This window comes from Muntiacus reevesi, chromosome 3, assembly GCF_963930625.1.
Source record: "Muntiacus reevesi chromosome 3, mMunRee1.1, whole genome shotgun sequence".
Taxonomy (NCBI): domain Eukaryota; kingdom Metazoa; phylum Chordata; class Mammalia; order Artiodactyla; family Cervidae; genus Muntiacus; species Muntiacus reevesi.
The window spans coordinates 184,846,527-184,871,354 of record NC_089251.1 but is presented as its reverse complement, the minus strand read 5'-3'; the positions used below and the strand labels follow the sequence as shown (position 1 = coordinate 184,871,354).

Genomic DNA, 24,828 nt, shown 5'->3' with positions numbered 1-24,828 from the left:
ATGAACTCTTGAGGAAAATGCAATTTATCAATTTGTTGAATTTTTTTAAATGTTCTGGACTTGGAAGTCAACAGAGGAGATCCAGGCACTGAGTTATATGATCAAATGACTTAGATATCATTATTTATAAAGGAGAATAAAACTTCTTTACTAGCACTGCAAATTTGCTAATTGTCTTCTACAATAGCTGAAAGCAGAGTGAGATATTTAATTATGGACTTGAGTGATTGAGCCTGGGAAGTAATCAACCATCTATAGTTTCTGTTCTTCATGTGTTTGACTATAATAACTATTAAAATGTTAGACTAAACCTCTTTGCCCCTGAAAGCAGGCATATGCACTTATATACATACACCACTAAATGTTGCAGCAAGCAGGGCAATTAAACCCAGGGTAATGTTGTTTTCAATGGCACAGTATTATTTTAGGTTGAGGAGAAACTCTGCTAAAAATCATTCCTATCTAGAGTCAATTATTGTAAGAGCAATTTGAGTAATATATGGTTAATATGGATTTCCATATTACCCTTCTCAAAGTTATGCAATAACAAGACAGGATTGTTTGAAACCATTACTCTGTTTCCAAAATTTCTTGATTTTTTTCAAAGGTTTCTATTCTCAACATTAAGAGAAATTTTTAAAACTGGGTCATGTTAGCAGTAAGATTAAGCAAGGTGTAAAACACATCGTGCGTTTCAAAGAATTATGAAATTAACTAAGAGTGTAATGTACCAAGTTAAGAACTGCAAAAATATTAGCCTGAAATGCAGAGGATGTGCTGTGAATGGACAATTGCTTTTCTGCAGTGCCTAGTGGGAAAACAAGGACTTTGTGTGTTACAAATGCCTAACTGCCGCTCCTCCATTTCCTCTGCTTTATTTTTTATTACTGGCTGGTGAGACAAAGAAGGGTGTCAGTAGTTACGTTTTGATTGACATTTTCTCTAATATAATGAAGTCGCTTTGTGTATGAAGTAGAAGCCCAAAGTTAACAAGTTGCAACTCCAAAGTCTGTATCCTCTTTATAAGGTATTTCACCTGGCACTAAGCTGTCTGGTTTCAGAGTGTCCTCTGTTGAACATGAGACAAAATCAGTGGTGACTATATATATGTCAGCCGATTAACTGGGAGAAACTCTTTTGAATCAAGTTACTTAGGGCAAGGATGGAAAAATCCAAGATGTGTCAGAAGCAGACATCAACTTAGAAAAAATAATTGCCCCAGTACATTTTGTAATGCCTTACATGACGTTCTGCACAAAGTTCCCCTTTGTCAGTTCTCAGTTAATACTTACTTAAAATGTTTGCTGAGAATTTACTACCCTTCATATATTGTAATTTAAATAAATTTCAATTAGGGTATTTTCAACTGTCTTTGAAAAAAGTTTTTAATGTTAAAGCCCAACCTGACACATAATCTATTTAGGAGGGCATTTCGAACACTGACTGGTGTTCTTTTCAGTCAAAGGAACGTGTTACCGCAAAACAGATGCAAAAGTAAGTTTCCTCAAAGTGAGATGGTACTGCCTGGGAAATGCCTCTGCCTAGGAATTAATCTTCCAAAGTTGAATTTGTTAACCAGGCTCCAATCATAGGGGAAGCTGCATGTTGACTCACAGAACATGGTGTTGGAAGGAATGCATTAAGTGGTAAACTAATCCCAAGCAAGACCAAAAAGTCTTCATTACATTAAAGAGAAGTATCAAAAGTGAGAATCAGAATAGACTTCAGAACATCTAAATGTAAAACCTATTAGGTGTTCTAAGTGGTCCAACTCACATTGACTGGTAGCGGGTAATTTATCGAAGGAGGTAGGTAACTTATTGAAGAATCCTCAATGTTCAAAAATTTTTACCCAAAGACTCCACCATCCTGTGGATTCAGGTTATCTGTCCCAGAGAAGATCACAGACAAGCAGGACTCTCTCTTCTAGGAGGTGCATCTAGCTGGGGAGAAAGAGATTTGGCGTTTGGAAATGCAATGAGACCCTCTCTCTCGGTGCCTTCCCATGGTGGCATCTCCATTTCTCCTCAGAGCTTCCCCAGGGGCCTCCTCACTTTTCCTAAGAACGAGCCTCGGGGAGCATACCTATCACTCATGTCAGAGCCATGGGGTATTTTACAGCTCTCAGGACCATTGACTTTGCAAGCATCCTAGGTGACTTTGCCAACATGCTGGCTTTGATTCCTGAGGCGATGCACACTTGGTGTATCGTGTGTGTGTCATGTCCGACTGTTTGCAGCTCCATGGACTGTAGCCCGCCGGGTTCTTCTGTCCATACCAGTTTCCAGACAAGAATACAGGAGTGGGTTGCCATTTGCTATTCCAGGGGATCTTCCCAACCCAGAGATCAAACCCACGTCTTTTGCGTCTCCTGCATTGGCAGGCAGATTCCTTACTATTGCGCCACCTGGTATATAAGCAATGAGTCATTTGGTATACTAGCAATGTTTAAAGTGATGATACAGAAGTTTGGGGGAGAAATGGGGGAAAGGGGATGTAGAATGGAATTCTCCAGGCCAGAATACTGAAGTGGGTAGCCTTTCCCTTCTCCAGGGGATTTTCCCAACCCAAGGATTGAACCCAGGTCTCCTGCATTGCAGGCGGATTCTTTACCAGCTAGGCCACAAGGGAAGCCCAAGAATACTGGAGTGGGTAGCCTATCCCTTCTCCAGCAGATCTTCCCGACCCAGGAATCAAACCAGGGTCTCCTGCAGGCCGATTCTTTACCAACTGAGCTATCAGGGAAGCCCATGTCACTCAAAGTGACAATATCTACTATATTAGGCATGTTAGAGATTTGAATAAAGAGTGCAATGAAATGTGTCAACATTCTAGTGTATAATCAAGGCAGTTATACTTTCCCAAGAATTGCTTAGGTATCTAGATGATTTAATTTGTAACCAGAAAGAGATTGCATGGAGCACATTAGAAAGAGCAGCAGATAGAGACGGGACCAGACGGGACCCTTATTCAGGCTCTAACTAGTTGGGAAGCACTTGCTTACTCTTGATCCCAGTTTCATCACCTGTAAATAAATTGGTTGTATTGGGTTATTTCTAACAGTCTTTTTTTGATCAAACTTTTTATAGCATTCTTATTTGGGAATTTAAAAAATTCTATTTGTATATAAAAGTGTGAGTGTCAGACTTTTATTTAAAAAATTACTATATGCTTTCCACATGTCAAGATGTGGACAATATATTTTAGTGATATCCATAAAAAATATAATGTTTAAGGGAGTCAAAGTTTTCCCATTGGTTGACTAAGCTATTGTACAGGTTTGAGATGGTGAATTAAATCAATGCATTGGTAGTTTCTCCATCATCACTTGAACTTGGAACCATAAGAGTTCCAAAAAGCAGGAGTCCTTCAAGAACTTTGACAGCAACCCCAGATGCCAGTGACCAGTTGGTACAAGCAAGGATGTTTCCTAAATTGTGATGGTCTTGACCACTGATGCAGTGTCATGTGGCAGGAATGTCCTTTGTGTCAAGAAACCAATTATCCCAAAGTAGCTCAGAAGAACTGTGTGAGTTAAGGCAAATTTCTTCAACTTTGGAGGCCTCAATTTCCTCTGCTTTAAAATGAAGATCTTGGAATACTTCTAGGATGCCTTTTTCCTTTCCAGATTCTGTGCTTCGCCATGATAGGTTAATAGGGACTTGTTAGCATTAAACTCGTTTTATTCTTCCATCTTTTCCATCCTTTATTTCTTCTACTTCCCTTAAAAGTTTGCCTGTATTCAACTGTCCAGATTTATATAATTTCGCCTCCAAAATACCCTCATTGTCAAGGGAAAACAGAAGCAAATCCCTGGGTTTGGGGCAGTTTCTCTACAGGCGGACTGTGGCTCCCCAGGGAAGACCATGTGTCTTCAACCCATTTCTCTCCTCTGAGGCTGACATGCTGCTCCTTGGCTGTAGCACCCTTCAGACAGTAAAGGGATATGTTCTGAGTTCATTGTATCTGGAGACTTTAATGTGACAAGTGTCTTCTTCCTAAGTGCCAATCATTGTCTTAGGCTTTCTGTATTATTTCACTTTAATATCTCCTCTGCTCCAGTTCTGGTTTCTTTAGAGAATAACTGCACATATGTTAATAACTAAGTTGGAGGAATCCTCAGAAGAAGAATGTTTTTGGTGAACTGATTGTCCATTGAGTATCTGCTCTGAGGCCTTACCCCTGTGGTACGGGGGATGGGGGAGCTGCCTCCGCCTACTGGTGGATTTTAGTACAATTCAGTTATCCTAATTCAGGCACTGGTAGGATCCTCCTTGGGTCAGAGCATTCTTGCTAGCATCTCCTTGGGTGTTGATTTACAGTTAACATCTCAAGTGTGAAGAATAGGGAGCAAGGTGTGTAGCTAGCTTCAGATAAACCTAAAAATAGCATGACACAGAACACACATAAGTCTATTAAGCAATATATATTTCTTAATATACTAGTGTGTGAATAAATACCCCAGTATTTTCAAAATTAAAATCCTTTCTTGGAAAAAAAAAAAAAATCCTTTCTTGGATGCTTTGTACATTTATTTACATACAGTAAGAAAAATGAAAATAACAGCCTTAGTCAATATATTAGTAAAGAAAGTTTATTTTATTCTTACCTCTCAATCCGTTCCTATCCCTCCACACTTCCTTTCTTCCTTCCTTCCTGTCTCGTTTTCTTCTCTCTCTTGGATTTGTAAGAAGATGGAAAAATTAAGATTGGTAATGAGACTTTGATGGCGTTTCCTCTTATAAAATTTGAAGCTTGTTTGTTTTAGTTTTTCCTTTCTAGTGGCTGGTGAATTTGCATAAAATTTTTCATTGAAATTCCTGCTCAGATTCTTTTCTTATTATTAGCTTTTGTGTTTTAATTAGCATATAAATAAATGTAACAGACATCCTTTCTGCATGATGAAAATCATCATTACCTACTTACTGCTTCAAATACACAAAAAAAGATTTTGTTCAAAACAGAAGTTTATACATGATTTAAATATACTAAATGTTCTTTGAGAGTTTTAAGAATATTCTTCTTTTCCTTTGGGGTGGCAGGTGGAGTCCAGGGTTAGTTTGGTGTGAGGAGGTATTTCCATGGGTTCAGATGTAGACGTAGGACGATAGTATATAGCTGCGTTTGTGCGCTAAGTCACTTCAGTCATGTCCAACTCTTTGCGACCGCATGGACTGTAGCCCACCAGGCTCCTCCATCCATGGAATTTTCCAGGCAGGAGTACTGGAGTGGGTTGCCATTCCTTCTTCAGGGTATCTTCCCTAAGCTGGTCAAAATTTGATATCTAAAATAAAGATACTCAACGTTCAATGTTTTACATAATCTTTGACTCTAGTAAATCTTAGTCTAAGAACATATCAAATTATGTTTATTTTTGCCTTGTAATATAAAAACTCATAAGCTACCTAAACTGATAATAAGTTGAGTTGTTGAGTACATTATTTTAAATCCATAGACTAGAATATCATATCGCTGTTTAAAAGAGTAAGCGAGATCTATATGAACAATCTGGAGTGATTTTCAAAATGTGACAAGTGGGGAAAAAGCTACATTAGCATTTGTATGGCTATATATACATATTCACACACACTGATTGAAAAGGTCTACTAATTCAAATAAAAATAACAGTGGAAGCCTCTGGGATGTAAATACTGTAGAATTGTTCAGCTTTTCTCACCACAACTTTATTATGTATGCAATGGAAAGATTATGGGTATCTGTCTACTTTCGCATGATATTCAAGTTAAAGGTGAGACAAAATTGGAAAATAAAAGGAGAAAGAGTTCTGTGTTTTAATTGCTTCATTGGATTCTTCCTTCAATCCTGAGTTTCCCTCCCTTGCCTTTGACACAGCTGAGACCAGCTTGTCCCTGAAGCGAGGAGAGAGAGAGCCCAGGTTTCCTGCTTGAGTAACTGTGGACCAGTCATTTCTCAGGGCAGCAGCGTCCTCATGTACAAAACGAGAGTCTTAGTGGAGCTCAGAGTTCCTTCCAGCTTTCATATGTGTTTCAGAGTTTTCATAAGAAACTTGCTGGCCTGTTGCCTGACAACTATTTGAGACTTTTCTCCATAAACTAAAGGTACATATTTTGCTCAATATATTTTATTGGTTTGAGCACTTTAAACTTTCTGCTTTAGAATTAGTTTGGTGTAATTTTTCAAATTAAATATGCACAATTTACTCAAATAGTGTTTAAGGAAACCACCCCTCATAGACTTTATAAATTAAAATATGCTATAATAGCATTTATTCATAAAACAGTAGAAAACACTGTGTGTATTAAGATGGGTATTTTGCGCAGTAATACAAGCAACAGATGCTTCAGTTTCAATATGATTTATACATTTCTTGGTTTTTCAAGAGGAAAAAAAAAACTTTCATTTCCCTTTCCCATTATGCCACTTACCAGCTGTGTCCAGCAGATGAAAGAACTCAGTCATTTACAAAAGTGTAGATGCATTCTCGAAGAAGGAGATGCTGCAGTGATACAGAGGTCTAAAGAATGCCTTGATTTAGAAAAGATCATTAAATTTAAGGAAAAAGTGGTTTTCCCTGCGATAAAAATACAGTATATTTCCATGTCCGTCAGACTAGTGTTCTTGTTTTTCAATAAAATAAGAACTATTTCAATTTGGTTTTTAGTTTGATGTGGAAAATGTATTGGTCATTTTAATTATTTAGTAATTTTTATTTTCTGTTTTTCTACATCTTTCTTTTTTGTGTGTACTTGGAGTAAAGAACAATCTTTAAGTTAAAACAAAAGAGATAGACACAAAACAGAAATTTGTATGATAGGAGACTTGAATGACATTCTAGGTTTTTCTCTATACATTTCTATTAATTTTTTTAAGAAAAAAAATTGTTAATCATTTAAAAATAACCCAATGACTGATAATAAAGTAGCTGAGAATTACTATCTTCTTTTTCATTAATTTGTTGCTGATAAGTATATGTGTGAGTGCAGGAGAGAGAGAGAGGGCAAACCCTTCTTAAACTTGAAACAAATGTACATAAAAACTTTTCAAATGGTATTCATGTCAGAAACAGTGAATTGGATAACATAGCCTTTTTAAAATATGTCTCCTTTAATGTAAATCTTTATAAAAAATAGGTCAAGTATATTTATTGAATTAAATGGTAATAATATTTTTTTAATGTAGTTTTCATATATTATGTGGAGAGAGAAGGGAAAACAGGAAGAAACCAATAAGGATCAAACTTTTTTCAAGAAAAACTGACCTTATAACCTAAATTGCTGCATTCAAGTTCCAAATGCTGGCCTTAAGCTATTTAGCACTTTTGACTTTTAAGCCTCTTAAATGTGAGTTTAAAATGAGGTACATTTATGTTGTAAAATTTCTAACATTTACTCTACGCACACGGTTGGATTGGTTTTCGTATTAGTCGGCTAGTTCAGAGCACAAATGTCAAATCAGTTCTTTCTCAGAATCTTCCTATTAGGAAAGGATTCATTATGCCCATTTTAATGACAAGGTAATTGAAGTTCACAGAAGTTAAAACTAATAGAGTTGAAATTGAATCCCTGCTTTTTAATTGACAAGTTTTTGGGGTCTTTTTGAGTTTTCAGTGTTTCACAAGCATTATGTTAAAATCCATCTTTGATCATTCCAAGCATAGAAAAAGAGTTTTAAAATTATTTTACAAAATATAAAAATATCTATGTCAAAATGTTAAATCAATCTACTTGAAATATTTTTAGGAGTTTCCAGTGTATCGAGGAAACATTATTTCATTTTGAATTCATTCACAGTGACTAAATCTGACACTTTCAACTTCAGAAGTTTTGTTCTGGAAGGCAGTGTCGTACAGTGGTAAACAGTGCGGAATCTGGCACAGCTCCCTGGGGCTTACTGATTAGCTCTGTGATCCTGAGCCAGTCTCTCTCTCTGAGCAGCACTCTACTTATTTATAAGATGAAGGTGTTTATAATAGCTGCCTCATATGGTTGTTGAGAAGATCAAATGCACTTTATTTGTAAAGTGCTTAAAGTCATGCATGACAGGTAGTAAGCATCATGTGTATATCAACTGGTATTGTTTGCTTACCCTTATAAAAATTATTTCATCGAGAGTTATAACTATTCTGGACATAGTACAATGGGGTGCTTTAAACACTTAAGAGAAATACAGTTTTAATTTTATTTAAACTATATCACATGTGCAGAGAAATACTCAAAAGATATAAATGTACAGAATGGTTCACTAGTTACAAGTGAAACACTGTGTAACCACTACACTACCCAAGCCAAGAAAGAGAATATTATTACATAACTGTAGCTTCAAAAATCCCATCAAGCCTCCTCCACTCTTTTCACTCATCATTATCCAGTGAGATTTAGCAGATTGTTGCATACAGCTGTATTTTATTTAATTATTGCCTCGTATCTAATTATCTGATACTATGCAATAATTTATTCATCCATGTTACTATGGAAAAATGTTTCAATTGTATCTAGTTTTTAATATTATGAATAGTACTGGTCTGAGCATTCTTATGCCTGTCTTTTGATGCACCAGTACATGTATTTCTGCTGACCATATGTGTAGGAATTAGTTGCTGGGCCACAGAGAATGTTTATGTTTTACTTCAGTAGAAAATTCAAAACTGCTCAAAATGGTTAAAATATTTACAGTCCCACCAACAGTGTATGGTTTATAAAGTTCCTCACTAACCTTATAAATTAGCATTTAGGGGAAGTATGTAGTGATTAATATATGGTGGTTTTAATTTGCATTTTCCTGGCTATTGATGAGTTTGAACACTTTTGCATGTATCTATTAGCCATGTAAATATCTTCTTTGTGAATTGTCTAAATAAGTCATTTATATATTAATTTATAGGAATTTTTAAAATGTGTTTTGATACCTTTGATTGCTATCTATTGTACAAATATTTTTCTTCCACTGGTAAAATCTCCTGTTTCTCTTCTTGGTTCTCTACATTTCCATATAAATTTTAAAGTTAACTTAAGATTCTTCCCTAAAAAAAAAAGAAAAAAAGAACCACTTTTGGGATATTGATGGATTTGGGAAGATTTGACATCTTTCCTTGAATCTTTCAATTCATGAAGGTAGTATATTCTTCCCTTTATTTAGGTATTTGGTAATTTCTCTCAATAATAGCTTGCTTTGTGGTCATGTTGCATATTCCTTGCTAGATATATTACTAAGCAGTTAGTATTTTGATGCTATTCTAAATAGTATCTCTTCAATTTTAATTTTTAATTTTTGTTACTAATATATAGTTGTTTGTTATTTAGTCACTATGAAAAACCAATTAAATGTTGGTGTATCGATTTGTTGTCAGCAGCCTTGCTGAACTCACTTGGAAATTCTAATAATTTATCTGTCAATTCTTTTGATTTTCTATGTAGTCAGTCATACTATCCAAGAATATTGGTAGGCATGTATATATTCTTCTTAAATATTGAAAATTTTTTCTTATTGTAATGGCTAGGATTTTCAGTAAATTGTTGAAGAGATAATAGTGGGTAGTGTATTGTTTTCAATATTAGAAGGAAAATTTCCAACATTCTACCATTAAGTATGATATTGTCTATAATATTGGAAGTTTCCTTCTATTTCTAGTTTGTAAGTTACTGTGAATAAATATTTGATTTATCAAATATTTTTTCTGATATCTACCATATGATTTTCTCTATTATTCTGTTGAGGTGGTGATTAATTTTACAATGTCAAATCCAACTTGAAATCCTGGAGTAATTCCAATTTCGTCATGATGTGTTCTGATAATTTTTAATCCATTTTTACCTTGTTTCTGGATTGCTAATAACTTTTAGGATTTTGCAGCTATGTTCATTAAGAAAAATAAGGCTAAAGTTATCCTTTCTGGTAACAACCAGGTTCCATTGACCTCATAAAAATAGTTACAAAATATTACCTTTTTAAAATTTGAGGGAGACAGATTTATATAAATTTATATAGATTCATGCCATTTCTTCCCTAAATATTTTTGAGACATTGTAATCAAATCCATCTAGTCCTGGAATATTTTGTGGCCAAGATTTTAGTTACAATTTTAACTTTACTAATTTTTATGGGTTATTCAGATTCTCTAATTTTATTTTCAGTTTTGGTAAGTTGTGTATGTATTTCTAGGTCAGCTATTTTATCAAAATTTAGTAATTTGCATAAGTTGCTCATAATTCTTTGCTTTTTAGGCTAATTTTTTATTCTTGCTCTTAGTTTATTATGCCATTTCAGTTTTTCTTGTTTTTCTTCAATGGTTCTGCCAAGATCAATTTTATTAGATATTTCAAGTGAAAACTTTTGACTTTTAAAATTCTCTTTATTTATGTGTATTTATTGTCTGTTTATTCATTTTAGTCCTTTATTATTTCCTTTTTTCTTCTTTTTTAGATTTATTTTCTTAAGTTTTTTCTATTTTCTCAGGGTTTTTTTTTATCTTGGCTCATAGCATTTCAATTTTTCTTCTTTTTCAATATATACATTTAAACCAATAAATTTTTCTCTAATTTGCATCCCCAAATTTAGTATTTCCATGATCAGATAGCTCAAAACAGTTTCAATTGTAACTTCTTTTTGGACACTTAGATTATTTAGATGTGCATTTATTAATTTTCAAACCCATTGGGATTTTGTAGTTATCTTTTTGTGACTGTTTCCAAGTATAGTCTGCTGTGGTCATAGATCATAATTGATAATACCTGATTTAGGTCATTGGGATTTGGTGTAGCTTATATATATGATCCGACATGTAGTCAACTTTCATGCATGTTTCACACACATGTGAAGTGAATTTGGACTCTGGCTGTTAGGTACTGCACTCTCTGCAAGTCAATTGGTGGTGGTTGTCACTAAGTGATGTTGGACTATTGCCAACCCATGGACTTCCAAGCTCTTCTGTGCATGAGATTTCCCAGGCAAGAAGACTGGAGTGGGTTGCCATTTCCTTCTCCAGGGGATCTTCCCAACCCAAAGATCACACCAGAGTCTTCTGTATTGCACGTGGATTTTTACCACCAAGCCACCAGGGAAACATATACAGGTCAATTCAGTTCAGTCACTCAGTTGTGTCCAACTCTTTGCGACACCATGGACTGCAGCACACCAGGCTTCCCTGTCCATCACCAACTCCTGGAGCTTACTCAAACTCATGTCATCGAGTTGGTGATGCCATCCAACTGTCTCATCCTCTGTCATCCCATTCTCCTTCCTTCAATCTTCCCCAGCATCAGGGGCTTTTGCAGTGAGTCAGTTCTTCGCATCAGGTAGCCAAAGTATTGTAGCTTCAGCTTCAGCATCAGTCTTTTCAGTGAATATTCAGGACCGATTTCCTTTAGGACTGACTGGTTTGATCTCCTTGCATTCCAAGGAACTCTCAAGAGTCTTCTCCAGCACCACAGTTCAAAAGCATCAATTCTTCGGCGCTCAGCTTTCTTTATGGTACAACTCTCACATCCATACATGGTTACTGGAAAAACCATAGCTTTGACTAGACAGACCTTTGTTAGCAAAGTAATGTCTCTGCTTTTTAAAATGCTGTCTAGGTTGATCATAGCTTTTCTTCCAAGGATCAAGCGTCTTTTAGTTTCTTGGCTGCAGTCACCATCTGCAGTGATTTCAGAGCCCAAGAAAATAAAGTCTATCACTGTTTCCATTTTTTCCCCATCTATTTGCCATGAAGTGATGGGACCAGATGCCATGATCTTAGTTTTTTGAATGTTGAGCTTTAAGCCAGCTTTTTCACTCCTCTTTCACTTTCATCAAGAGGCTCTTCAGTTCCTCTTTACTCTCTGCCATAAGGATGGTGTCATCTGCATTTCTGAGGTTATTGATATTTCTTCCTGCAAACTTGATTCCAGCTTGTGCTTCTTCCAGCCTGGCATTTTGCATGATGTACTCCACATATAAGTTAAATAAGCAAGCTGACAATATACAAGTCAATTAGGAAATTGTTAATCACATGAAAGTGAAAGTTGCTCAGTCATGTCCAACTCTTTGCAACCCCATGCGCTATACAGTTCATGGAATTCTCCAGGTCAGAATACTGGAGTGGGTTCCTTTCTCCAGAGGATCTTCCTGACCCAGGAATTGAACTGTGGTCTCCTGCATTGTAGGCAGTTTATTTACCAGCTGAGCTACCAAGGAAGCCCCTAATTCAGATCTAATAATTGGTTCTCAGGAGGCAAAGAAAATCAATATGTATCATAGTGGTCTATGGCCCTCCAGGGAGACTCAGGGCATCAACAGATGTATAGTGTACATGGTTTTAAACTCTTTTGGAAGGAAGTGATTAGAATAAACAAGTCTAAAAAGTCTCCTTAAGGAAATAGGATGGTAATGGAAAAAAAGGATGACAGGTGCTTAGTTAGATACAAATTTAGAACTATTATATCATCATGGTGAATTGAAACCTGTCTCGTAATGAGACCCATTTTTTTCTTCCTCTATTAACGATTTTGCCTTCAAGTCAACTTAAAAATCTATACAACTAGCTTTCTGTTAGCTAGTGTCTATGTGACTTCTCTCTCATTCTCTAAGTTTTAAATTTTCTTTATGTTTATGGTTTAAATATCTCTCTTTACAAGCATCAGATAAGTAAATATTGTTTTATCATACAGTCTGGTATTTTTCTTTTCAGTGGAGTATTTAGTCATTTTATATTTAATGTCATAATAATATATTTGAATTTAAATATGCTGACTTACTATGCTATTTGCCCTTCCTATTCTATATTTCTTTTTATCTCTTTATTTGCTATCTTTTGGACTGAGTATATTTGTAATTTCATTGCCGTTTTCCTATTAGCTTGTTATTTTTACAACTTTTACATTGTTTTACTGGTTATCATGGAAGTTACAAGAGGTGTCTTCAACCTAATCAAAGTACAATGCAAATTAGTACTTCCTTCACTTTGTGGGAAACTTGAAAACCTTAGAATGAATGCCTTCACTACTTATGTGCTTCTTCTGAATTATATGTTATTTTTGGGTATTTAATTTTATATAATTTAAATTCCACAATAATTATTGTTATTATGGTTTCATATGGTCTTAAATACTCTTCATTTCTTCCTGCATCTCTGAGATTACATATAGGATTTCCTTTAGTATAGTAATAATTTGGCCCAGTTTTGTTTTTTGTCTGAAATGTATTGACTCTTTTTCTAATAGGTACTTTTCCTGGGAAGCAAATTCTAAACTGGTAATTCTCTTCCCCCACTTTACGATGTTATTGTCTTATAACTCACTGTTTCTGTTGATGCCAGAAAATAGTCTACTTGAAAATTTATTTTTAATTGAAAGATAATTGCTTTACAAAGTTGTGTTGGCTTCTGCTGCATAACAGTGTGAATCTCCTTCCTCTCGAGTCTCCGCCCACCTCCTCATTCCATCCTTCTAGGATGTCCCAGAGCCCCGAGCTCCCTGTGTTACTCAGCAGCTTCCCACCTGCTACCTGTTTTACACATGGTAGTGTATATATGTCATTGATACTAGTCTTTTAAAAGCAAACTGTCCTTTTTTTTTTTTAACTGTCTGTAATTCTTTCTTTATATCTTCGATTTCCAGTAGTTTTAACTATGATTGCTTAGGTGAAGTTTTCTTTGTATTTATTATTATATTTTTATTATAATATATGTTTTCATTATATGATGATGATGATGATATTATTAGCTTCTAGATCTCTGACAAAATTCTGTTTTGTCTATCACATCCTTGTATATAATATATGTATTATTTTGAAGTCTCTGTAACTGTTTTATTTATATTGTGTCTGTGTCTATTGTCCTTTAGTGCTCCTGATGGGTTCACATTTCTTGCCTTTCATATGCTTGGTTATTTTTGATGAGGCACTGGATATTACATATAAAAGCTATGGAGATAACTTGAGGCCTACTGTGATACTCTCTTTCATCAGATAGTATTTACATTTGCTTCTGCCAGGTTACTGGTGGTACTAATAGTCCTGATTATCTTAACCTGATTTTGTGTTGAATGAATATATATGATGTGCTTAAAACAGTGGCTGACACGTACTAAGTACTATGCAGTTATCTCTTTTTTCCTTTCATTGCTTTCTTAAAAAGATATAGAAAGATGCATTAAAAGACCCCAGTATGCACCAGAAGTAAATTCTTAATTTGTTAAAATTTAATTGTCTTTTATATCTGAAATAAATTTAGAAATGAGAAGTTGTAATCAGAATCATAAGCTAAATAGATAAAGATAAGTATGTGTTTACCTCCCACATTTTACTATAAGCAGTACTATAACCATTACATAAATGTTTACGACAAAGAATTGCATTTGCATCAGTGCAATTACCTTATTTTATAACTACTATTTGCCAGTAGTACTTTGACAAATACCATTTTGGAGGTTGCTAATATCCTAAAGAGAACTTGGGTTAAATAACTGTTTGCTAATAGACAATTTTTCATCTGCACTGCGTATTTCCAATCAAGCATATATACCAAAATGTATCATTTAAGTTTTGATTTATGGTTTTCATGCATGGAAGCTAATGTTATCTCACATAGTCCTTGTTCAGTCGCTAAGTGAAGGCACTGTCTCTAAGAGTTATCTTATTTAGTAGTTGATATGAATTAGCTACCATGAGCTATTAGCAACTTTCATCATCCAAATTGTTTCACAACTCCTAGTTCCATGCAAGCGAATCTAATATCTCTGAATGAGACACTGTGTGTTATTTCACATGTGTTGTAAACACTTAAAATATTTTATTTTCAGTACAATAGCTATGTCCTGTGGAATGAGCAAAATATTACTCAAATCAGTTCAGTTCAATTGCTCAGCTGTGTCCAACTCTTTGTGACTCCATGGACTGCAGCACACCAGGCTCCTCTCTCCATCACCAACTCCTGGAGCTTACTCAAACTCATGTCATCGAGTCGGTGATGCCATCCAACCATCTCATCCTCTGTCATCCCATTCTCTTCCTTCCTTCAATCTTCCCCAGCATCAGGGGCTTTTGCAGTGAGTCAGTTCTTTGCATCAGGTGGCCAAAGTATTGGAGCTTCAGCTTAAGGATCAGTCTTTCCAATGACTATTCAGGATTGATTTCCTTTAGGATGGACTGGTTTGATCTCCTTGCAGTCCAAGGGACTCTCAAGAGTCTTCTCCAGCACCACAGTTCAAAAGCATCAATTTTTCGGTGATCAGCTTTCTTTATGGTCCAACTCTCACATCTATACATGACCACTGGAGAAACCATAGCCTTGACTAGACGGACCTTTGTTAGCAAAGTAATGTCTCTGCTTTTTAAAATGCTGTCTGAGTTGGTCATAGCTTTTCTTCCAAGGATCAGGAATCTTTTAATTTCATGGTTGCAGTGATTTTAGAGCCCAAGAAAATAAAGTCTGCCACTGTTTCCACTGTTTCCCCATCTATTTGCCATGAAGTGATGGGACCAGATGCCATGATCTTAGTTTTTTGAATGTTGAGTTTTAAGCCAACTTTTTCACTCTCCTCTTTCACTTTTGTCAAGAGGCTCTTTAGTTCTTCTTCTCTTTCTGCCATAAGGGTGGTGTCATCTGCATATCTGAGGTTATTGATATTTCTCCCTGCAATCTTGATTCCAGCTTGTGCTTCATCCAGCCCAGCATTTCTCATGATGTACTCTGCATATAAGTTAAATAAGCAGCGTGACAATATACAGCCTTGACGTACTCCTTTCCCGATTTGGAACCAGTCTGTTGTTCCATGTCCTGTTTTAACTGTTGCTTCTTGATTTGCACACAGATTTCTCAGGAGTCGGGTAAGGTGGTCTGGTATTCCCATCTCTTTAAGAATTTTCCACAGTTTGTTGTGATTCACACAAAGACTAGCGTAGTCAATAAAGTAAAAGTAGATGTTTTACTGGAATTCTCTTGCTTTTTCTATGATCCACTGGATATCGGCAATTTGATCTCGTGTTCCTCTGCCTTTTCTAAATCCAGCTTGAGCGTCTGAAAGTTCTCGGTTCGCATACTGTTGAAGCCTAGCTTGGAGAATTTTGAGCGTTACTTTACTAGAGTGTGAGATGAGTGCAATTGTTCTAATTATTATTCAAATAGTTGCAAACAAAATGCTATGCCCAGGATTAAATTTAGCTAAGCTAGAGTCCATGTCTGGTCTCGTTATGTAAAACCAGGTTTTTGGTGTTTAGTATTTATCCGTTGCTTCTGGCAGTTTGCTGGCTTTTCTTGGGCATTTGTGTTTCTAGTACTACGTTATGCAGATTTTCCAGTGCTGGATTATCTTTGGAGACAGGTGAGCTTGAAGTTATAGCTAACAAATGCAAAGTATGCCAAGTCCTTAACCTAGAGTACAATCATTAAATTATTTACAAGCAATTTTAAAATAGCTTGAAAAAATATATTTTGGAGAAAAAACAGTAAACAGTTAAGAAAAATATGTTTGAAGTATCCTGCTTTGTTGATTTGCTTTTTAAATAAGTGTATACTTCTAGTTTTCATGTCATTTTTTTCAAAATAGAAATTTTAAAAATTAAAATTTAAAAAGAATCGATGTTTAATGATTTTCAAGTATATCACTGAATATGTGCTAAAGCATATTAAACTAAAACATATTAATAAGTGGTATGATTTCTAAAATGTGCTGTTTTGAATTGATACCATCATCATTACAGGTAATAGAAAACAAAGAAAATTGACTTAATATTTAGGCCAAAAGACTAAGCTTTATGTGTTACTCCATGGATTTTTAAACTGAGAAGACATTTTTAGCTTTAGCACATTATAGAGTAATAACAAGGACTTATTACAAACTGTTGTGTAACTAGCAGTTTTGCACAATTTTTAATTGCAAATTCTTGTTAAAAGGTACATGAGTAAGTTGTTCTATTTCTAGCACAAATATTTAGTTTTTTGTTTAAAGAAATCAAAAAGGAATTCATAAATAAATTTTAAACTAATTTAATGCATTGAATTTAAATTTTTAAAAAATTTATAAACCTGTTAATTTTGCATTTAGGTTATTCACGCAATCTTGAGTAAGCAAGATGACTTCAATTATTTTCTAACTGTGAAACAGGCTGAAAATTTTGTCACCATTTTCAAACCAGAGTCTTATATCATAGCTTTAAAAAAAAAAAATTAGAATTCCAGGCTAGGAGAGGTTTTTTTGTATGGCTGAGTTTAGTACAACATTCTCTGCATCCTGGCTCTTGTCCTCAGCCAGTGTTCTGCTTGATGCCAAGATGGTCATACATATCTTTTGCCTCTGCTCAAGCTAGTGTTTAAATATGTTAACTATCAAGGGTTTCCCTAGTGGCTCAGATGGTAAAGAATCTGCTTGCAATGCAGGAAAACTGAGCTTGATCCCAGGGTTGGGAAGATCCCTTGGAGAAGGAGATGGCTACCCACTCTAGTATTTTTACCTGGAGAATTCCATGGACAGAGAAGCCTCTTGGGCTACAGTCCATGGGGTCACAAAGATTCAGACACGAGTGAGTGATTATCATTACTACTATTATGTTGACTATCATTGCTATTAATGCCTATATTTTATCAAGAAGCAGGCCTGATGAATCAGTAGGTAGAGACAATTTAAAAGGAATATTGGTTAGGGGGCTTCCATGAACACCCAAAACTGTGATATGGTGGATCTTTGACTTCCGCACCATGCATAAGCAGCATGAGACCTGTGCCCAGTATTCAATCCTAAATTAATTCTTACCTGAACTTAACTGAGATTTAATTTTAGGCCAGATATTTTAAATTTTCTCCTGTTTAGTTTGGCCTAGATGCCTTAAGTATGCTGGCTCAATTATTATTGTTTTACTTTTAATAATGAACAATTATTATTTATTTTAAAAATAGAATAGTATTTTATTATTATTAAGAGAGCATCAGATAAAAAATCAGATATGCAAGTTCATGTACATATGTGTGTGTCCATGTGACTAGAGATAGATATAGATATATAAATATAGGTACAGATATAGCTAAAGTATTTGTGTGTGTATACAAGTACACATATGCAAGTATATAGCCAGATGCTGACTGGCACATAATATTATTACTTTAATTAAGATAATCTATGTTTACAAGTAATTGTGTTAGATATTAGAACTGGGATTGGTCTAGACTTATTTTGATTGATGTGAAATATAGGATGTACACACATAACAAACTATTAATTGGTCCAAAACTTTAGTATCTTATATTCAGGAACACTATGGTCTTGAGAAAAATTCTAATTTCTGCTTAAACCTCTAAATATCCCCAGAAGATCTCTAATACATGGGTGTAATTGTCCCCTTTTGACTGCACACTGTGACTCCCATTGATTAAATAACTAACCTATGGTCACTGTTTCTAAATGACAGAACCAGGATTCATTGATTCAACCATCAAGTATTTGGGAGCCTAATGTAGTATAGGGACTGGGAATATTTAAGTTGAAAAGAGGAAGTCTACACCTCCATGGAGCTTGCATTCTAGTGAGAGAAGCCTGAGAGTTAACATGTAAGCAAGGACATGAGACAGATCATTTCAGATATTGCTAAATGCTGTGAAGAAATAAAGCAGGGTATTGAGACATCTTGTTGCTGGCAGTAGAGATGCAGGTGTGTAACTGGGAAGTTAGTGGAGTCTTATCTGTAACTGAGATAATGAAGTGGATGCAGCCATTTCAAAGATGGATGCAGCCATTGCAAAGACCTGGAAGAAGAGTGATGCAGGCGAAGGAAAGAGCAGGAGCAAAACTCCAAGAAGAAAATAAAATGTCACTGTTTGAAAGACAAGAAAGGTGAGGGCTGCTGGAGCAAGATGAGATTCTAGGATGAAAGGAGAAATGTGGGTCGAGCTAGGCAAGCCCCAGACCATGTGCACCTCCACAGCCATGGTCCGAATTGTCCCCTTCTCACAGTGAATGGGACGCCCACCAAAATGAAGGAGACAGGAAAGAGATCCAACTGATTAGTGCTTTAAAATGATGACTCTGGCTCCTGTCCAAAGAATGGACTGTTCAGGCTGGGGTGTGGAAGCCATCATGGGCGGCTGTCAGTTACTGCAGGTGATGAGAGGGAAAGGTAACTTGGCTTGAGGCAGAGAGAGTGGAGTGTGGTTAGTGTTCAGATGTGAGTATCTGACAGTGTAGTAGATAGGAATGGATAATAGACTGGGTCTAAAGGAGAGGTATCAGTGCACAGTGCTTATGATCCCAAATGCTGGAGCCAGGCTCCCTAGGTTTTCAATCTGGCTCAGGCTCCTACCAGCTTTGTAACCTTGTACAAGTAACCTTGGATAAATAACCTGTTCTCCAATTTGTAAAATTGGAGGAAGAAGCTAACCCTGTCTTCCTTACAGGATTGCTGTGCAGACTTACTGTGTGTTTGTACGTGTCTCTATGTGTGTGCGCACTTAGAACCGGGCTCAGTAGTGCATTGTGTACATATCAATTAAATAAAGGACAATCAATAAATTCTAGATTCTTGGCTTGCATCACTGCAGGTACTACTGATGGGATGTGGAAGACTGAGAGAGGAGGAGGATGGAGAAGGGAGGTGCAGGAGGAAGGTACGAGTGCTGTTTAGGTTTGAGATGAAGTTTGAGATGCAGGGCTGAGGGACAGCTCCGAACTGAACTTAGATCTGTCAATACAGATGCTATTTAAAGCCTCAGCACCAGATGAGATCACCTAGGAGGACAGTGTAAATAGGAAGAGGGTGGAGGACCAAGCCTTCCACCAGCACCCAGATGTCGGGAAGGGAGAGGATCTGGGAAATGATTCAAATGCATATACTTCTGGGTTTTACGTGGTGCTGCCTATATTGTTGGAGCCCTGCCAGAGCTCGTGCTCCAGAAGACTCTGTAGACATGAAAGCCTCTTTATACATTCCTAGTAGGAAGGGACTAAGGCTTCCACCTTGAACCCCCGAATGTACAAATTTTCCATACTTACTTGAGTGGAGCGCAAAGAAACTGTGGTATAAATACACTGCTCCATGTTTACTCTTAGATGTTTTTAGCACAATCATAGTTAAATATGGCCCCTAAGGAGAGCTCAGTTGCTTTAATTTGTGCCATTATTATATATTTTCCTTCATATGAAAGGATATTGTTGTTGTTGTTCAGTTGCTAAGTTGTGTCCAATTCTTTGAGACCCCATGGTCTGCAGCACTCCAGGCTTACCTGTGCTTCACTGTTTCCTGGAGTTTTCTCAAACTTATGTCCACTGAGTCTGGGATGCCATCCAACCATCTCATCCTCTGTTGCCCTCTTTTCTTCCTTCCCACAGTCTTTCCCAGCATCAGGGTCTTTTCCAGTGAGTCGACTCTTTGCATCAGGTGGTCAAAGTATTGGAGCTTGAGTTTCAGCATCGGTCCTTCCAATGAATAGTCAGGGTTGATTTCTTTTAGGATTGACTGATTTGATCTTCTTGTAGTCCAAGGGACTCTCAAGAGTCTTCTCCAACACCACAGTTCAAAAGCATCAATTTTTCGGTGCTCAGCCTTCTTTATGAAAGGATGGCACCTCCAATTTACAAAGGCACAGTTTACGAATTTTTTTCTTTTTGATACAGAAGTCTCAGTTCAGTTCAGTCTCTCAGTCATGTCCGATGCTTTGCGACCCCAAGAATTGCAGCACGCCAGGCCTCCGTGTCCATCACCAACTCCCAGAGTTTACTCAAACTCAAGTCCATTGAGTCGGTGATGCCATCCAACCATCTCATCTTCTGTCATCGTCCCCTTCTCCTCCTGCTCCCAGTCCCTCCCAGCATCAGGGTCTTTTCCAATGAGTCAACTCTTCACATGAGGTGGACAAAGTATTGGAGTTTCAGCTTCAGCATCAGTCTTTCCAATGAACACCCAGGACTGATCTCCTTTAGGATGGACTGGTTGGATCTGCTTGCAGTCCAAGGGACTCTCAAGAGTCTTCTCCAACACCACAGTTCAAAAGCATCAATTTTTCGGTGCTCAGCTTTCTTTATAGTCCAACTATCACATCCATACATGACTACTGGAAAAACCATAGCCTTGACTAGATGGACCTTTGTTGACAAAGTAATGTCTCTGCTTTTTAGTATGCTGTCTAGGTTGGTCATAACTTTTCTTCCAAGGAGTAAGCGTCTTTTAATTTCATGACTACAATCACCATTTGCAGTGATTTTGGAGCCCAGAAAAATAAAGTCTGCCACTGTTTCCACTGTTTCCCCATCTATCTCCCATGAAGTGATGGGACCAGATGCCATGATCTTAGTTTTCTGAATGTTGAGCTTTAAGCCAACTTTTCACTCTCCTCTTTCGTTTTCATCCAGAGGCTTTTTAGTTCCTTTTCACTTTCTGCCACAAGGGTGGTGTCGTCTGCATATCTGAGGTTTTTGATATTTCTCCTGGCAATCTTGATTCCAGCTTGTGCTTCTTCCAGCCCAGCGTTTCTCATGATGTACTCTGCATATAAGTTAATTAAGCAGGGTGACAATATACAGCCTTGATGTAACTCCTTTTCCTATTTGGAACCAGTCTGTTGTTCCATGTCCAGTTCTAACCGTTGCTTCCTGACCTGCATACAGATTTCTCTAGAGGCAGGTCAGGTGGTCTGGTATTCCCATCTCTTTCAGAATGTTCCACCGTTTATTGTGATCCACATAGTCAAAGGCTTTGGCATAGTCAATAAAGCAGAAATAGATGTTTTTCTGGAACTCCCCTGCTTTTTCGATGATCCAGAGGATGTTGGTAATATGATCTCTGGTTCCTCTGCCTTTTCTAAAACCAGCTTGAATATCTGGAAATTCACGGTTTACGTATTGCTAAAGCCTGGCTTGGAGAATTTTGAGCATTACTTTACTAGCATGTGAAATGAGTGCAGTTGTGCGGTAGCTTAAGCATTCTTTGGCATTGAATTTCTTTGGGATTGGAATGAAAACTGACCTTTTCCAGTCCTGTGGCCACTGCTGAGTTTTCCAAATTTGCTGGCATATTGAGTACAGCACTTTCACAGCATCATCTTTCAGGATTTGAAATAGCTCAACTGGCATTCCATCTTTCAGGATTTGAAATAGCTCAACTGGCATTCCATCACCTCCACTAGCTTTGTTCATAGTGATGCTTCCTAAGGCCCACTTGACTTCACATCCCAGGATGTCTGGCTCTAGGTGAGTGATCACACCATTGTGATTATCTGGGTCGTGAAGATCTTTTTTGTACAGTTCTTCTGTGTATTCTTGCCACCTCTTCTTAATATGTTCTGCTAGAACTGGCAAAATCATTCCCTAGGCACTATATTATATATTTATGACAGTTTGATTTCCAGTCAACCCATCAAAGTCCATGTAAGTCACAAGGGTGTGAAATCACTGTGCCAAGAACACGCAGACACTGAACAACACAATGAACAGAGTTTATGGAGATACTTGTTTCAGTTTCTTAAGATATCAGGCACACATTTTTATTCTCCTTCAAGTAAGGATAGAGGGTTGCCTATTGGTAGAGATGGCAGTGGGCAGAGAAAAGCACATCCATGACCATGGTCACTTACATAAAAGATATATCAGTGATTGTAGAAAACATAGGTGTATGAATTAAGAAGAATGCTGAGGAAAGATAGGAAAATCCAAGTCTAGCCTTAGCTTTGACATTCACCAATGCTGTGATCCCAAGGAGGTAACTAACTGTTGACTAAGTATCCATTCGTTTTGTATTGAACTCATAGTGTTATTGGAAGAATAAACTGATATATACATGTGTATATATACATAAAATGTGTATGCATGAGTGGCAATGTGGAGTAGAAAAATCCAAATAACTCTTAAGTATTTTGCATTATTGTTTTTGTCTTATAGTCTCATACCATCTCTTTGTTTATTTTTTCCAAGCTTATTTATTTTTAGTTGAAGGAAAATGGCTTCATAATATTGTGTTGGCCTCTGCCATACATCAACGTGAGTCAGCTATAGGCTCTTTGTTTATTTTAATTCATGATCTTTAGGGAAATATGAATGGCTGGATTTTAATATTGTGGAATAATAATATGAGAAATGAATTTGAAAGAAAACAACTAATTCCAACAATTCATAATAAGTTCTATTCATAATAACATTGTGATTAGGTCATCTCATTAGCTCTTCCAATTTTTCATAACAGATGCCTCAGTGAGCTGTCAAAAAATGACCTAATTCCAGCTTTCTTAAGGGCTTGAGTGCTTGCAAAGAAGAGCAGTTGCCTTAGAAAGTTTTTTCTTATGTAAATATAATCAGTAGCATCCTTATAATTTACCTCTGGAAAGCAGTCTAGAATTTCATTATAAATAAATATTTAGCATTTCACTGCTGCTCCATATGCTAAGCCAGGAGGAATTCCTGTTTAAGATTTCATAATTTTATCAGTGACTTTCCAACAACACTGCTTGAACTTTTCTCGTACAGTCACATCCACACCATAACTCTGCTGTTGTCTTTTTAAGGATACTTTCGATTTCATGTAAGATACTGGCAGACAAAAAGCACACAGATAAAAATATTTGTGACATACAATTTTTGTATAGCTTAATGATGAAAGCAGTCATCAAAGACAGGTGTTCACAGAATATTTTAAAATTGTTAGAAGTCAGTCTTTTTTTTTTTCCTGTCTGATTCATGCCCTTTGCTTCAAGACAACAGAAGGAAATCCAACTTTGTGGATTCTCCTACTTAAAGAAGTCTCACAGGATAAATCCATTCCATGTTTGAAGTGGGGTCTCTTAGATAAAGACTATCAAGAACTGTGTAAATGCCTTTATTGAAGTCTACCCCACTAGTTTCACCTGGAATCTCACTTCTCCATCCACTTACTTGGCTTTTTGGTCAGTTCATACATAACACATTGCATTCTGTTTCATTGCACAGTCAAAAATAAGGGTGCATGTGAACTTTGGGGAACATAACCTGAGTTAATACTACTGTTTACATATCACTATGGAGTGAATGTGCTACATTCCTCATTTCTTCACGCCCAGATTTTTCACTTAAATTGTTTTTGAAAAACCTCACAATCAGATTACAATTATCTTGGACTAAAGATTTTTCTCAGATAATTTTATTCTATGAATTAAAAAAGGGTTATGTGTAACAGCACCTTTTTTGTGTTTGGGTGTATTATTTAATCTATTAGTATTTTGACCATCTGATTTAAATTAATTTTCTGTAATTCTTCTTGTATTAATGAATACATTTTGCAAGCCCTGAAAAATTTACTCTGGTTCATGTACACAATTGCTCGCTACAAAAAAGCTATCAGATTATTGTAATTACCCTGAAAATAGAAGGACAGATCAGAGAGCAAAACAGATCCAGTGATGTAGCAGTAAATGGCAACCATTATTTCATCTCCTTCACCCTTCTCTACCACAAGCTTGTAAACTTCCTCCTCAGAACACATATCTGAATTTCTGAACCATCAACAAAAACAAAATGACATGAGGAGATGCAAATATTAAGAATAGGAGTAAAGATTTTCCGCTGTACTTTCAAGTGACCCTTAGTTTCTAGAATTTTGAGAGTCAACATTTGAGACCTGAGATAATCTCGGAATTTTTTTTGCTAAAATAATACAGTGTCCTGTGAATATTTTGATTATGGAGAGTTTTTTTTCATAAATTGTTTTTGAAGGATTCTTCAATGTTCCTTTACTGAGATCTTTAATAAAGTATGATATAGTTCTGAGAATTTCCCTAATTCTGGAGAATAGGTCCTTTAAAACAGTAGTGGAATTTATTGGATATATGAACTAGGCACATATGCTTTATTTTGGTGGACATTATTTTGTTGTGATTGTAGAAGCAATATAAACATGAAGCTGGAAAAATATGAAAATGTAAAT

General features: G+C 36.3%; 1 protein-coding gene across 1 annotated transcript in view; it reads left to right on the top strand.

Moving 5' to 3' along the window:
• The window catches only part of PDE7B (phosphodiesterase 7B), a 339,677-nt gene that overhangs the window by 954 nt on the left and 313,895 nt on the right, over window positions 1-24,828 (top strand). The window lies entirely within an intron of this gene.